Source organism: Notechis scutatus, chromosome 1 (genome assembly GCF_049901735.1).
Source record: "Notechis scutatus isolate UNSWTSFEM ecotype Mainland chromosome 1, rNotScu1.2, whole genome shotgun sequence".
Lineage (NCBI taxonomy): Eukaryota > Metazoa > Chordata > Lepidosauria > Squamata > Elapidae > Notechis > Notechis scutatus.
In genome coordinates this window covers 289,287,811-289,303,241 of record NC_142009.1, presented here as the reverse complement: position 1 = coordinate 289,303,241, position 15,431 = coordinate 289,287,811, and the positions used below count along the sequence as shown (strand labels likewise).

The following is a 15,431-nucleotide window of genomic DNA, read 5'->3' as shown; positions in this document are numbered from 1 at the left end:
AGTGTAAATAATGCCTTTGAGAGAATGATCATCTGTTTTTTTCTTTATTTAATTGTGAATCTTCTATTTCATATTATAGAAGGTTCTTAGCATCACTGAAAAAATTAGCATACAATAGATTGGATCCACAATTTGTGTATTCAAAAACATGAATTCATTTGATAGGGTTAATATTTGAAAAAAAAAAAACCTACAAAGAAACCAATTTGACTATTTTATTTTTTAAAATCTTTTAACTGACATTTTTCATTTCTTTTATGAATTTGTGTAAGAGAATAGGGCAACGAAAAGTAAGACAATAAGCATTTGGGTATCAACCAATGTAGAATCTCTTGTCATATATAATGGTATACATCGAGAGAAGGCTAGATTCTTTCTTTCTTTCTTTCTTTCTTTCTTTCTTTCTTTCTTTCTTTCTTTCTTTCTTTCTTTCTTTCTTTCTTTCTTTCTTTCTTTCTTTCCTTCCTTCCTTCCTTCCTTCCTTCCTTCCTTCCTTCCTTCCTTCCTTCCTTCCTTCCTTCCTTTTCTGCTTTTCTTAGCATAACAATAAACCAAGCTGTAAGATTAATATCAAGCTCCATAACTTGGCAGCACTTATGACTTCAATATACTATTAAAATTTTCCCAAAAAAGTATCATATGTAGCTCAGGCTTGGACTCTGGAGTCCTTGGTGCTTTCTAAAGTTGCTTGCTTACTTGCAGATGCTTCATTACTTGACTAAATAACATACTTAGTTCTATATGCAGTAGCTTGCCCAAAGTGTTGGAGATGTGTTTTTTTTCCATTGGTAGTTTCTTGATTAGAGTATCTGCTCTGCTTGATTATTTTTCTGGTGTTAATCTCTGCTAATCTGAATGCGAGTTATGGAGAGAGGTGTTCTAGCTTTTTTTTGTAGTAGTAGAATCATTCTTTACTAGGACTAGAAATTGATGATAACAATGAACAGCAAAGGATATCATGGACCCGTCTTTGGTATTCTTGTATATAGCTAATCTGCAAGATCAATTTTTGTAGGGATATGTGAGAATGCCTAGTTTTACTTTTAGGGGATTCCCAAATAAAGATGCAGGTTTTGACAGGAGATGTATATCTTGGAGATCCAATGATAGAGCAGCAGGGAATTTGCCATTCCAAGTGCCTATCAAGACCATATATGCTGAGGGAAAGTAGCCAAACATCCCGCAGTTAGATACCTTGTTCTTTTGAAAACCCAGATAATGGAAACACAAACAAGCACTCCAAGTTTGGAGATTTAGAGAAAAGTGAAGAGCAAATGTGTCTTTTACTGCTGGGTGTGAGTTTAAGGGAAGCATCTGGCAAAACACTGGATGAATAAGAAATTAGGAACTATTTCTTCAAAGTGAAAGTGAAAGGAAGCAGAAAATAGTATTCAAACAAGTGTGCAGAATACAATTTAGTCGAATTTAATAAAATAATTTCTTTCAAACATGCATTAATACAACTTCCATCTGACAGGATAGGAAACAAAAATGTTGCCTAAACAGTTATAAAGTACAGTCTGGATGGAAGTAAACCCTAGGTACCATTTTTAGTACCTCGTATTTACTTCATGTTATTCTAGACAGGAAATGTATTTTTTCATGTTTTATCATAAAGAATGAATAATTTAAATCTATACCGAGGGAGAACCTCTGAATAACACTATAATATCAGCGCTAGCATTATGTTATCTCATACCCTTTTCCTTTCAGTTTAACTGTTACAATAGCAACAGTAGTTTGACTTGCCATATATTTTGAACTTCTGAAAAAACTCTAACTTGCAGGACTAAAATACTAGGTAGATACTTCTACTACCTTTATCCACTAGGTGACAGTACAACCCTTTCACCTTTCTATTATTAGACAAAGGTAATGAAAATAAAAAGAAAAGTTAATTTAAACAAAAGAATGCTGAATGTGTACTGCCCAGTTAAGTAAATGTTATGTGTTATGGAATTGTCTCTGGCTTTCATATTATTGTGAAGACATGGCTTTTTTTTTGAGATTGCTCTTTTCAGAAAGAGATTTTATTAGGGGACTGTACTAATGATTAGTAGCAAAAGAATAAATAATGGAGTTGAGGAAAATGAGCCATTCTTAAGGTAAGAAATGAAGAACATTTGAACATTATCACATCAGAACATTTGTATAAATAAAATCTTTTAAATATAAACATAATGCAATATTTGTACTGTTTTATTCTTCATGCTAGGCCAAATAGTCTTGATCAAATATAACTTATTTTCACTGAATAGAAATTAAGATTTCTTTATTAAATTTCTTAAGAAAATGTACTGAAAAGTAATGAACACCACTGAAGTCAGTAGAATGCACTTCATAATGTTTAAGACTGTAAATTCTGATCCTCAAAGTGGTTTTAAATACTATATTTTAAATAAATTATGAACTAACTTTATAAGATTACAATAACACTATTTAAATTGAACTATTAACTTCTGAAATCTGAATATTATATATTACAAAGCTATTCATGTTTATTCAAAAGTAAGTACTTTAGTGTCTAACAGTCTTACTCCCCAATGTTTAAATTGTAATTTAATTGTTACTATTCATAAAGGTTTTTATATTAAAATAAAAAGTTAATTTTATTTATTTATTTAATTCAATTTCTATTTAACATTCTGTAGCTGCTATATGATCATACTTTATAAACTGAATGATAGTATCTAAGCAGCACATGGTGTGAGAATGTTATCTAGAATTTAATTTGCAATAAAACTATCAATAATGTTTTGGTATGATAAAATGATATATAAAGCATATAATTTCCATTTAAGGGAAAAGTTTAACAGCTACATTAAACATAAAATACAAATTAAAGCACTTTTTCAAACAAAGTAGGATAGTTCTATAAATTTATGAAAACAAAATAAACATTGTTACTCCTTATAGCAGAAAGTGGTATTTCACAGCATTTATTAGGTTTATTTAGAAATCACTTGTGGATTCATGAAATGGCAGGAAAAAATTCCATATTGTTTGTGATTCTGGAGTATACAACAAGATGCTGTGAAATATCTATGTCCTATTACAGAGTTCTAAACTTGGATTTCTCATGTTTCTTAAACTGGTGCTGCAACAACAATTTTTAGATTAAGCTTCCTTTTATCCAGGATTTGCTTATGTAGGAGGATGCTGACCCTTAATCTGCATGTGTGGATCTAGTATAGCTAGCAGTTGGAATGTAGTTAGAATGTTCATAGACTCCGTCTACTGCACTGAGGATCCCGTTTCAGTTAATTTTACAAAGCTATAAGAAGTTTATAATAAAAGTGGAAGCTTTCATGTGATCACTTCAGGAATAAGAATACTGTATTTTATAATCAGTACACTTTTATGGACTATAAAACTGCTTTTAGGTTTTTCTACCTAAAATCACTAGTTTTAGGTTAGAGCAAGAACCAAGATTGATTTTTTTAAAATGTAGAGTCATTTTGGCAATAATAATGACTTGTTCAAAATACTTTTGCACTTATAAAATTGTAACAGAGAAATGGCCAATGCCTATAAATTTAGCACGCTACATTATAAAATGAAGTTTGCCTTACTTGTTGCATAGAGTAGTTGCTTACAGTAAGTAACATTTTAATAGACTAACAGTCCGTATTGTATTGCAAAAATATGTAGATGGCAACCCTGTAGATTATATATAGGAGTGAGTCCTATTAAAATCAATGTAGCTTTGTTCTAAATAGTCTTGTGCTAGACTTCAGTTTTAGTGAAGTAGTCATACTGTTTCTGTAGGATTTCTATAGTTCATCTCCTAAATTAGAAGAAAGTATTTTAAAAAAATAGCAGAGCAGAGTGTATGTTTTTCTGGTTTTCTTATTCTCAGTTGAGTTTGGTTCTAATTATTGATCTATGAACATTTAGGTTGCTATCTTTTTATAGATTCATATTAAACATTGCATCATGATTAAACATTTTTAATATATATCTGAAAGTTTCACAAATGATCCCAATCTATTCCAGTTTGGGTTGGTGGTGGGGTGAGTGGGAAACTAACAGTCTAATTCCTTCATATTTAAAGTTTTTTTCTGGGAATATTTCTTATTCCATACGCTTCAAATTTGTGTTGTGTAGTTTAAAAAACAAAACCCCTTGGTGTGTTACTAATGGCATTACATAATTCATTGTATTAATCATATATGTGTGTGTATGTTTGTGTGCATCCCATTTGTATAAAAATACTTTATGTTAATATGTAGCAAATGCTGACTTTTTCTGTTGAGATGATATCCTAGATCTAATGTACAAAATAGAAATAGTTTAATCTTGAATGGTAGAAATAATGGGGACAAGATTACTGCTACCATCACTGCATGAAAATGGTGTTTAAACCAAATATTATAGACACAAGTTTGCAGGCAAAAAATACATCTTTTTATTGAAATGCTCCATTTAAATGAGACCATCTTGGAGAAAGTGCTTTTGTATACATTTAGAAATTATGAAAGTTGAAAACGTAATAAATGTTGCTTCCTTTTGTCCCTACTGTTTCCTAAGCTGCAAACATTTGAAGAAACATACTTTTCATATGTATGCTTCATAGAATATATAAAATTATCTTTAAATATCAATATCACATGAACACGTGATATGTTTTATTTTCCTGAATTTTGAAAAGTTATGAAAATGTAAATGTGATATACAAGTGTTTATTAAAATTATAAGGAAGATCTACTTAAAAAATTGTTGCCTGCATGCTCAAGAGATATACATACTCAACTGGTTTGGATGTAAAATAGCCTATTCTTCCTTAATAGATTTTTTTTTTTTACTCAGAAGTTAACTATGATCAGTTATATGTTGTGTTTTCAGGCCTTCAAGCTGTTGAACCCAGGCTGTCTTTCATACCTACCCAACTAGAAGAAGCTCTTTTGAAAATATCATTCTGTCATATCAAAGGAGAATAGTGAAGTTGTGAAAAACTTATCCTGTAAACATAGCCTCTTTTTGCAGATGTGATTAACAAATGAATCAAATATGAGAGAAGCATAGAAGCCAGTGAGTAAAAAATGATGTTTACCTTCACTGCAAAAGCAACTGCATATTTTGGGTATACAATGAAACGGCTACAAGTTTTCAAAAAGCCACTACAAATAGCTGCTAATTAAATCTATAAAAAAGACAATGGTTAATAGCATAGCATGAACCTCATTGCCGCTGGTCTTGCCAGAATATTGTTTTTGTGACTCTACATCCAAAGCTTGTTTTATTCATGTGTAGCATTGACTCCATTTTATAGCTACCATTCTTGACCACAAATCATATTCATTTGCTGAGTGAATGAGCTGTGTTCTGGAAATGCCCAGCTTGCCTCCACCATACTCCATATTTAATTTAAAGAGGACAGGTCTTTCTGGCAGTGAGTGACAATTATTCTCTTCCGCCTTCTAGAAAGGAGAAATGAATTTACAGATGAAAGTTCAGGTAGATATAATTCCTATAAGCCAGACAAGCTGAAATAGATTGAATCAAAAACATTTTTTCTATTAAATATGTTTTAACAATGTCTCATTTAGCCATGAAAAACAGTATCTATTTTCCCATGGTTTTATTTTACCCTGCAGTGGGATTTTTTTTAAAAAAAAATTCATACAGGGCCAACTTCCAATGACCTCAGGAAAACAGAACCATCTTAGGAGTGCAATCACTTTGAGGTTGCTTTTCAATCATTGAGGTAAAGTAAAATAACAGTTGTAGAATCCCAAATGATAGATTTGTTGCTTTCCATTAGCAGTTTTCTTCTTCATTGTGCCAGCAAGAAAGTAATAGCGTGAAAGTAAACAGTAAAGAGAAAGGACTGGAAAACAACCATAGTGAAGAATTCTACCTTCTGGGAGACTACTTTCAAAGGATCATGTGGGAAAAATAGAGGGTTGTGTTTTTTTTGTCATGTTTCTTCCAGAAAAGGGATGACAGGTTTGCAAATGCAAAACTCATATTCATTCTGTTGCCATTTGCTTTATACCTTTTACAGTCACAAATCATTAGCAAAAATTAATGATCGATCCCATGCCAAGGGAAATACAGTAAAAATAATTAAAACAGATTTTAATGTAGAAAAAAAAATTGTGTGACAAGTGAGGCCTCTACCCTCTTAGAATTGTAGATGAATTCCCCTCCCCCTTTAATTTGACCATGTATAGCTTTATTTGGATTATTAATTATCATAGTTCTGGTGAAAATTTAAAACTATATTTGATGAATGTATTAATGGATTTTTTTTACCCATAGAATATCATATAAATATATGTACATATTATTATTTCACTCACTAATTTTACTGTTTATTGTTTATTTGTTATAATGTATACTGTTTATTTATAATCACTGTTTATTGATATATTTTGTTGGAGAAATCACCACTATATACCAGACTGCTTCATTACAATAAAATAAATGCCTGATATTGGGATATTACTATTATTCCACGACTTATGGCATAATTTCTTGAAGCTCAGGGATGACCTGGGTTAAAAAATAATAATTGGTGGCCACAATGGTGTGATCAAAGCTTGATTCATTTTTTTTATTTGCAAAACACATAAAACAGTTTCAGTTGTACCATCATGGCCACCAGCCTCACATTTTTTTACCACACTCCACAGGTGATTCTGTTCAAAGCAATGTACCTATTGTACATGCAGGATTCAATGCTTGTGTTTCTGCTTGTGTAGTCTGACTGCATTTACTTCTGTTCCCCCTGAAGTGTCTCCATGCATTCCAAATCTACTCAAAAAGATTCTCTAGAGCAGAAGGAAGGCATGGAAAAATATCCAGTAGAAGTTAAAGTCATTTTCCCGGCAGATGCCATTCTATTAGAACACAATAGTACACATTCCAAAGTAACTAAAATGGCAGCACAAAACATGTACATTCATGTTACATGTTACATTACATCACCATACATTACTGGAAAGTTTTCCCCCAAAATACTGTTTTTGCCCACTTATTCAAAACATTTCCCCCCAAATATTTTATTAAGAATAATTCTGAAAAAAAATGTAGGGTTCTAGTTAAGACAATTAAGCTGTTTAGCATATGCGTCTTTCCATTCCTCAGGGAAAGTAATAATGGATAATTTTTTAAAAGTTCAAAGGAAACAAAGAATCTGTAATAGTAGATTAATGTTTGCATTTAAAAATGTTTTATTTTAGTTATGTCCACATAAGATACTCATCCGTATGTCTGCAGATAGCATTTTTGTTTTCTAAACAAAAGTGAAATCTTAATATATTCAGGAAGAGTATCAAGGATTGTCATTTCCTAAGATTAACTACATCTGTTACAAATCATAAAACCTCAGGCTAGTTTTCAAGTAACCATCTCTGATTTTATTGAATGATTAATTAGTAGTCAAAGTCAAATGTTTATTACAGTTAAAGACCAGTACAATTAAAAATACAAAAGAGTATTCAGTTAAACATTCTAGAATAAAATAATAAGAAATAACATATACAATCTATGTTAAAATCAAAATTTGGCATCCTATCCGTCAGCTGCACATATACAAGGACACAGCCTAAGCTATAATATAATATTAGTTCTTAAATTGTGACGGCCTACAGTCATTGGATACTAATATGCAACATGGTGATAATACTATTAATTTTGTAACATTTATAGTGGATTATTCATCAGATTCTGTTGCTGCATAGAATCTAGCTACCTGTGCCGACTATGATCCATTTGTCTTTAAGCAGTCACTGAAGGTAGATGGTATTGGAATGGCCAGGATACCTATTAATTGTCAGGAAAATAAATTTTGTTTGAGTGTCTCTATAAAAAGAGCAGCAAAGAAGGATATGCCCAGAGGTTTCCACTCTCCAGAATCAAGGGACAGAGCCTTTTGATTAGTGGTACCCCTTTGCCACCCAGAATGGCTGATGGAATTGCATGCCATTATGCAAGCAAAAAAGCTTTCTGATGAGTTGCGGTCTCTAATTGGCAAAGATAACTGGCAAGAGTGACAGTATATTTGATGGAATCTGCAACCAGAAACAATGGAGCTTTCTCCAAGCCCGCTTGCCTCTCTAGGTCCTCTACTCTTTGTCTCATGGTTTGTTTTGCCTGATCTTACAGGTAGTCCTCAACGCGTGACCACAATGGAACCCAAAATTTATGTTGTTAAGTGAGTTTTGCCCCATTTTATGACTTTTCTTACCACAGTTGTTAAGTGAATCACTGGAGTTCTTAAATTAGTAACACGGTTGCTAAGTGAGCCTGGCTTCCCCATTGTCTTTGCTTGTCAGAAGGTCACAAAAGGGAATCGTGTGACCACAGGATACTGCAACTGTCATAAATGTGACTCAGTTGTCGAGCATCTGAATGTAAATCATGTGATCATGGAGATGCTGTAATGGTAATAAATGTGAAAAATGGTCATAAGTCAGTTTTTTTCAGTGCCACTGTAACTTTGAACAGTCACTAAATGAACTGTTGTAAGTCGAGGACTACCTATAATCCAGAGGTGGTATTCAGCAGGTTCTGATCAGTTCTGGAGAACCGGTAGCGGAAATTTTGAGTAGTTCAGAGAACCGGCAAATACCACCTCTGACTGGCCCCTCCCCCATCTATTCTCTGCCTCCCGAGTCCCAGCTGATCGTCTGGGTCTTCTTTTGTTGCCCTGCACAGGAGAATGGAGCTGGAAAGCAGGTTAATGGGGTGGGGAGGGAATGGAATTTTGCAGTAACCTTCCCCTGCCACACCCATCCATGCCATGCCACGCCCACCAAGCCTTGCCCACAGAACCAGTAGTAAAAATGTTTGAATCCCATCACTGCTATAGTCTATTTCTAGTACTGAGGTTGGAGAAAAACCTAGTTTAACAAGGTTGGACTCAACAGGCTAGATCCATGAAGAAGATAATTTATCTTGGAGGATTAGTGATGCAAGACCTTATGGATTGAAATTAAGTTTTAGCCAAAGATTTAAGGAAGCTGTGCAGATTCTTGCTTCAACTTTTATCAGTCCTTTCTCCAGTGCATTTGGAACACTAATAACTTGGCCTGAAAAAACTAAATTGCAGCAGGAACATAGTCTCCTTTCTCTGTGCAGAAAAAAATGAGAATAGATCTTTGGCCAGAGATAGCTGCAAAATTACAGTGCACTTTTCCTGAGCCCATGGCATGTTTGACTATACCTAGATACTTAAAGGTGGTCACTTGCTGTGTGTTATGTCCATTAAGATACCATGAGTGGAGTTTTCTCCTTTTAGCAAAGGCCATAATGTTAGTTTTCTGGTAGTTTATGTCCAGTTTGTCATTATACTGGACGAGGTTTTCATGGCTCTTTTAAGACCTAACAGGTGTCCTGGACACAGCTTCATCTGCACAGAGCAACAGAGTGACGCTTCGATCCCCTATTTTGTGGAGGTTAGTGATTTGGTTTATTTAGCCATTTTACCATATCATTAATGTAGAAGTTAGGTGGAAATGAGCACCTCACTATGCTTCAGATGTTTCTAGGCTGAAAGGATTAGCCAATTATAAGCTGTTGCCCAGGGGACACCCGGATTTGTTTCTGGGCAAGGTATGTTTAATTTGTACAAATTTTAATCGTGTATTTTAAATTTTATGTTATGTAGTAAGCCTTATTTTAATGGTGATGCTTCTGATATGAATAAACGAACAACGTAGAAATTGAAGAGCAGGATGCCAAAATGCATCCCTGATTAATTAGTATCCTGCCTGTCTTCCCAAAGGATAATAGAACAATCTGAGTTTATAGTCATGGAATATTTTCTGTATTCGCACGAAGCACATCTTCATAATATGCACATTTAGCGGGTTAGGCTTCAAGTTGCCTTTTTGTTGTCTAGGCTTTAGAAGACACAAGAGGTTTGGTGAAATCCAGATCAGTAGAAGATAGGCAGAAAGAGGAGGGAAAGCACTGTTAAAAGAAGCATTCTAACTCATTTGGCAGCTTCACAAGTCTTAATGAGAAGATAACTCACCAGCTCATTTATTGTTTTCAGGAAGTGCACCCCACGTAAATGAAGGAATTGTTTGAAGAAGGATCACAAGAAGGGAGGGAACTGTTTGCGATTCAGCTTGGTAAAGGCAGGCACCAATTTACTTAGGAGTTCTGTAACTCACAGGTTTTGTCCCCCCACCCCCCACTCCATCTTATTGTCTGGTCTTTTATCTGGTGTGATTCATGGCTTGGGAACTGAGAAGATGGAAAACATTTCAGAAACGGATACTTTTGTTTCACCAGATAAGCACAGGGTATGAGATTTACCTTTAGGAAACAAGACGCACCAGGAAGCATTCTGAGCCAGAAGTTAAAATTTGAAATATTTAATTCATTTCCTAGATTACTTTGGAGCAAAACTGTGTAAAAAGAATAAGAGCTTTAAAAAACGTGTAGCAGATTGCGTGTTATCATTTCTATTATCTTCCTACCAAATAGCATACAGAAAATGATTGAATGCAGAAAATGATTGCCTATTTTATCAGCAAAGTCATTCTGTGAGCTAAAACCCAAGCTTATTCATGGAACAAAAAGTGTCCTGGCAACAGGATTTAAGTTAGAGAAATAATTTGTTTCTTTGATTTTCTAAAGAACTGCACAGAATACGTCAAATAGAAAGCAAAGCTGTGTCTAGTTTGACTTTTAATGAATGCAGAAAATGGTGCGTAAACAAAAGCTCCATTATTGCAGTTCCGATCACCTTACATGTCAGATGCAAGATAACCAGTGCTGTATGCAGGTGTATGAGGGCAAAAAGCATGCATTTCCTCACCTCCACCATCCTTTTAGCCCTCATGTGAGCAGTCAGAATGCCTGCATAGGGCAATCAGTTACAGAGATTCCACTCTCAGACTTCTGCTGGTGGAAAAATTCTTTCTCTTCCTGCTAACAGAAGAGAAGGCATAATATTCTGTTATTCCCTATGTGGTTCTGAGGTCCCTGCAGGGCTGCAGAAAAGCTTCTGCTGAATTGAAATCCCCCCTGTTCTCAAATGTTGATGTGTTAAAAACTATTGAACCCCCATTGCTCCTTATGCTTTCCTTCCTGATTTGCACTTTTCCTTTTCTGGAAACTGTTACTACCATACAAGTCTATAAGAGTTGACTCATTATACTTCTGTCAAATTGCAGGGAATTTCTCCTTTGGTAAAATCTGCAATGGTTTCTTTTCAATGGACCAGACAAACTCAGAGGACTTTCTAAGGCCTTTTTTTAATATACCATGGGAAGACAGTCAGTTGCCCAGTTAGTGCTACAAGCACAGAAAAAAATCTTGTATTCCTTCACCAGCTGCACAAATCTTAAACACTGTGTATTGGATACCAAAATAAATATTAAACAAATGATACAGCACAGTTCTTTCAACCCATCTTATTAAATTATAAAATGTCAGCAAGCAGAAGAAAAAGAAAACCCAACGAACCATTGAAACATTGTTTAGAAAATTCTATTGTACTACCAGCTGATAATAAATCTTAGTACTCAGAAAAAATAGGAAGGATAGAAATTTTTTAAAAAAAAAACTTCTGAGCAAATAAAATTATTCTCCCTTTTACCATGAAATGGTTTCTTTTTTTTCAAAACTAGGTTGTTAGCAGTTAATTAATTATTGACTTGATTCCTGTCTGGGCAAAATGCCAAAGGATCTTTTTCATCAATCATTTTTGTTTCCTGCAGAAAAGTTCTTGTTTGGGCAGCTTAGAATATTGTTCCAATTTCTTTCCAGCATGATTTTTTTTACCAGAAAAAAGGGTACTTTGCAAAACAGGCATTTTATTTGCACAAGGTACAGTTTGACGGATTAGTCTGATAGAAAGACATTGGCACTTTAATTAATTAAGCAGCTCACCATTCTTAACATGAAGAGATCAAATAAAATAACAGTTGTGAGTACTGTGCAGCAAATTTATAGACAGAGTGCTTAAATAACATCCTTTAGTTTAATCTTCATCTGCCAGCATGGTGATTCCAATACCCATAGCAAGGGATGAAAGGAGTTGTTTTAATCTAACAAATCAGAATGGCACTGAATTGTGGGAACTTGCCTTAGATATTTGCTTTCTCTTGGAGCAGGGAAAATCTGTGTTTCAGGAGACATAGATTTATTATTTATTGTATTGAATTTGATGCTTCCAAACTTCAAACTACGCTGGATGGTTCATGATACACTAGGCAGTATAAAAACAATACACAGAAATAAGAATATAAAACCAAATTAGAAGGAATGAAAAAGAAGGAACAAGATGACAAACTTGTCAGATACCTCTCCATGCATCCCATCAATATGTCCCATCAACTTGTGTAGGGAGCTCCAGCCACTTTAGACCAAGGCCTGGGAGAACAGCTAGTTCTTTTTAGACCTCTGAGCAGGGTGAGAGGCATCCAGGTTTCAGAGGAAACCTCATTCCAGAAGGCAAATACCTTTATAGATTGTAGTTGAAGCCTGCAGTGGGTAGGTTGTCCCAGTGACATCTTATTTGTATCCATGTATTCATAACTATGTTTTTACTTACACCTATTATCTTGTAAGCAATTGACAAAAATAAGTAAATAAATAAAGTGTTTTGCATTTTCTGCAGTGGCTGAAGCTGAGGAAGGGAAAATATATTCTATATCTAACAGGACTCTCTATCTAGTAAGCAAAGTCATGAAAAATTTCCTACCCAAATGAACTGTTCACAAACTCCCAAAAGCTGCAGCATTGCTCTAATTTAAATAAAAAAACAAAAAAACAAAAGCCAGCCCACAAACAATTCCCCAAACCTTATAGTGGAGAATTTGGCATGTGGTACAAACCACAGTTGCAACAAAGTGATGAAACAAATTATGACCCAAACCATAGGCTTTTGTTTTTGAGTCCTAACATTGGACACAAGTATGTAAATCATGTGGTTTGTGCCACAAAATCCCAATGCACAGATCATCAATTGGCTCCCCTTGTTCTTCCACTCCACATGCACTTACAAATGAAGCAAGGAAAAAATAATTCTCTGAACAAGCTAATTGCCAATGTCTGGAGTTAGTTCTGATTGGCTCAAAGCCTTCTGATGCAGATGTTGGCTTGTTTTAAAATCTTGACAGCCCATTCTGTCTACCCTACTAATATTCAAGGCACATGGATCGGGGGGAAGCTCAAAGAGAGGATATTTTCTCCATTTCAGGCTATAATGTTTTGTGGTTGGATCCTGTTATTAAAATCTTAAGACAACTTTATCTGCACATTTTTAGTTTAATAGCCTTTAGCCTAATTGCATACAAGTAAATTTTTTTGAAACTTTTTAAAAATGTGTATTACACTGTCTGGATGTTATTATTGCTGTTCCTGTTTTTTAAAAAACTTTTTTTGTTTTTGCATGTTATTATAATTATTATTAATCACAGTAAAACATCATTGGAGAAAGGCAGAACACAAATTTAAATAATAAATTTATAACTAAATGATATTCTCCAAGCAGGCTTTTGAAACTCTTGTGTTATGCTTTATATCTACATTGACCTGAATATAACCTATGCTTATTTTCTTTATGATTAAAACATATACCGTACAATATCTCTTTCTTGCACAATCAGTTTAGAAATACAAATTTTATTATTACCCTTATTATGTACTACTTTTAGTGAAATAATAATATTTCAGTTTTTCTGCTATCTTCCCACACTGATTATGCATATTAAAAGTTATTAAGCTGAATCTTTGTTGTTTAAAATTTATCAATAAAAGTGTACAATACAGTACTTGTCTGGCCTTCCAATCCCATATTAGTGTCTCAGATTATTAGTGAATTGATATATCTTTAAAGTGGCCCTATTTGGGAATTACAGAACTAACCTACTGCCTTATTCCTTCTATCATGTTTGACTACAGATGGGCTTCATTAGTTCATCCTGCCAGCCTCCCCACACCACTTTTGATAAATAGCTGCTCTTCTTCACGTCAAGGAAGGAAAGCTGTTTCAAAAGTCTCCATGTTGTTCTACACTTAAAAGCCAAATCTGCAAAAGAGAACTTTTTACAATTTAACTCACAGAGATTTTTAAAGTGTGTTTTCCATTAGTTTATTTAAGAAGAGAGTTAAAGGCATGTGGCAAAGTATTAGGTTGTTTTCACAACTGTTTTTATACATGGTTCCTTAAAATGGTGGACTATAAATTCTTTTTTAACAACTGGCATTCAGTTGTCCTGGATGCTATAAAGTTACATGCTGTGAACACCTCCCTTGATTTCCCTCCCCCTTAAAGCTCTAGTACTTATTTGCTTTTTTACTAAACAAAATACCGTTATGTATTAATTTTCACTGAACAATTTATGACAATACTGATACATTTGTTTCAAAGAAAGCCACAAATATGTAATAATTATAATCTTATCATGAAAACAACAGAAATTTTAATAATGTTTATATATCTGCAGAAGCCCAAGTTGGTCTCCCTCAAAACTGGGACACTCTTCACAATTCTCATGTTGCTTTAATAAATAATTCTAAGATGCCACAATGCTAAGTTTACAGATCATAAGTGTTGTGGGTATGAGGTATTTAAATAAATTTTTTTTGTCTTGCTGGTTTCAAATGTTTCATCCTGCATTAGGCATGGTGTAGTTTTTGGAAAGCTTATCATACTTTAAAAAAATATTATGGTTAGGAGAGAAAGGGAGATTTACTATCACCAAGTCAGTAGCAAGCACAATATCCAAATTACTAAAGTATGCAATTTGCATTGATCACCATGGATTAAGATTATATAATTCTTGTTGTTTGCATACTAGAAGAATGCTGTGCATGATATTGCCAGGACTTCTGATAAATAATTATGGCAATAAATTCACTTGGAAACCGAATAGATTTTTGTCCCTTTTACTTCCACCACAAATGTTAGAAATAATTTTCTGTGATAAAATGTATTTCCCAACATTTTTAATGGTCAAAAAATTTTGGGCAGTAGTAAACAATATAATTTTAATTTTGAATGCGTATTTAAATTGTGGCTAACACATAGATAGGGTCTCAGTGTTGAGGCTTCCAGTTTCTGGTATTATATTACATTGGGTTTTTGTGTCAAAAGTTGTTGTTCCTCCCTTTACTATCACATACACAAAAGTACAGACACACACAAAACATGACAGAACTGAGAAACACAGGATTTATGATCACAGAACAACATGGTGATGTAGGTTTGAGGTTCATATTACTTAACCTCACCCATCATAGAAAACCTTCACATGATTTGTTTGACTTCAGCTAGCCTATTGTTTGAAACCAGCTATTGTAATTTTAGTCAATTTACCATGGCTTAGTCCTTAAACCTTTTTTTTTTGGCCAATATGCATATTTGACATTTTGACAGTATACTATTGTATATGCATTTGATATTAAACCCTATATTGTTGTGATTTCTGTTAATGATTACTATAATCTTCATGCAGGTAGAC

The 15,431-nt window shown here is 33.8% G+C and overlaps 1 protein-coding gene across 4 annotated transcripts in view; it reads left to right on the top strand.

Annotated features, from left to right (window-relative positions):
- Positions 1-15,431, top strand: part of SLC25A21 (solute carrier family 25 member 21) — a 306,437-nt gene that overhangs the window by 135,734 nt on the left and 155,272 nt on the right. The window contains exon 1 of one of the 4 annotated variants that reach the window (XM_087951848.1): positions 2,085-2,105. The exons of the other annotated variants lie outside the window; for them this stretch is intronic. The gene's annotated coding sequence lies outside the window, so the exon portion shown is untranslated. Of the gene's footprint in view, positions 1-2,084; positions 2,106-15,431 lie in introns of those variants that run through there. 4 annotated transcript variants of the gene reach the window in all.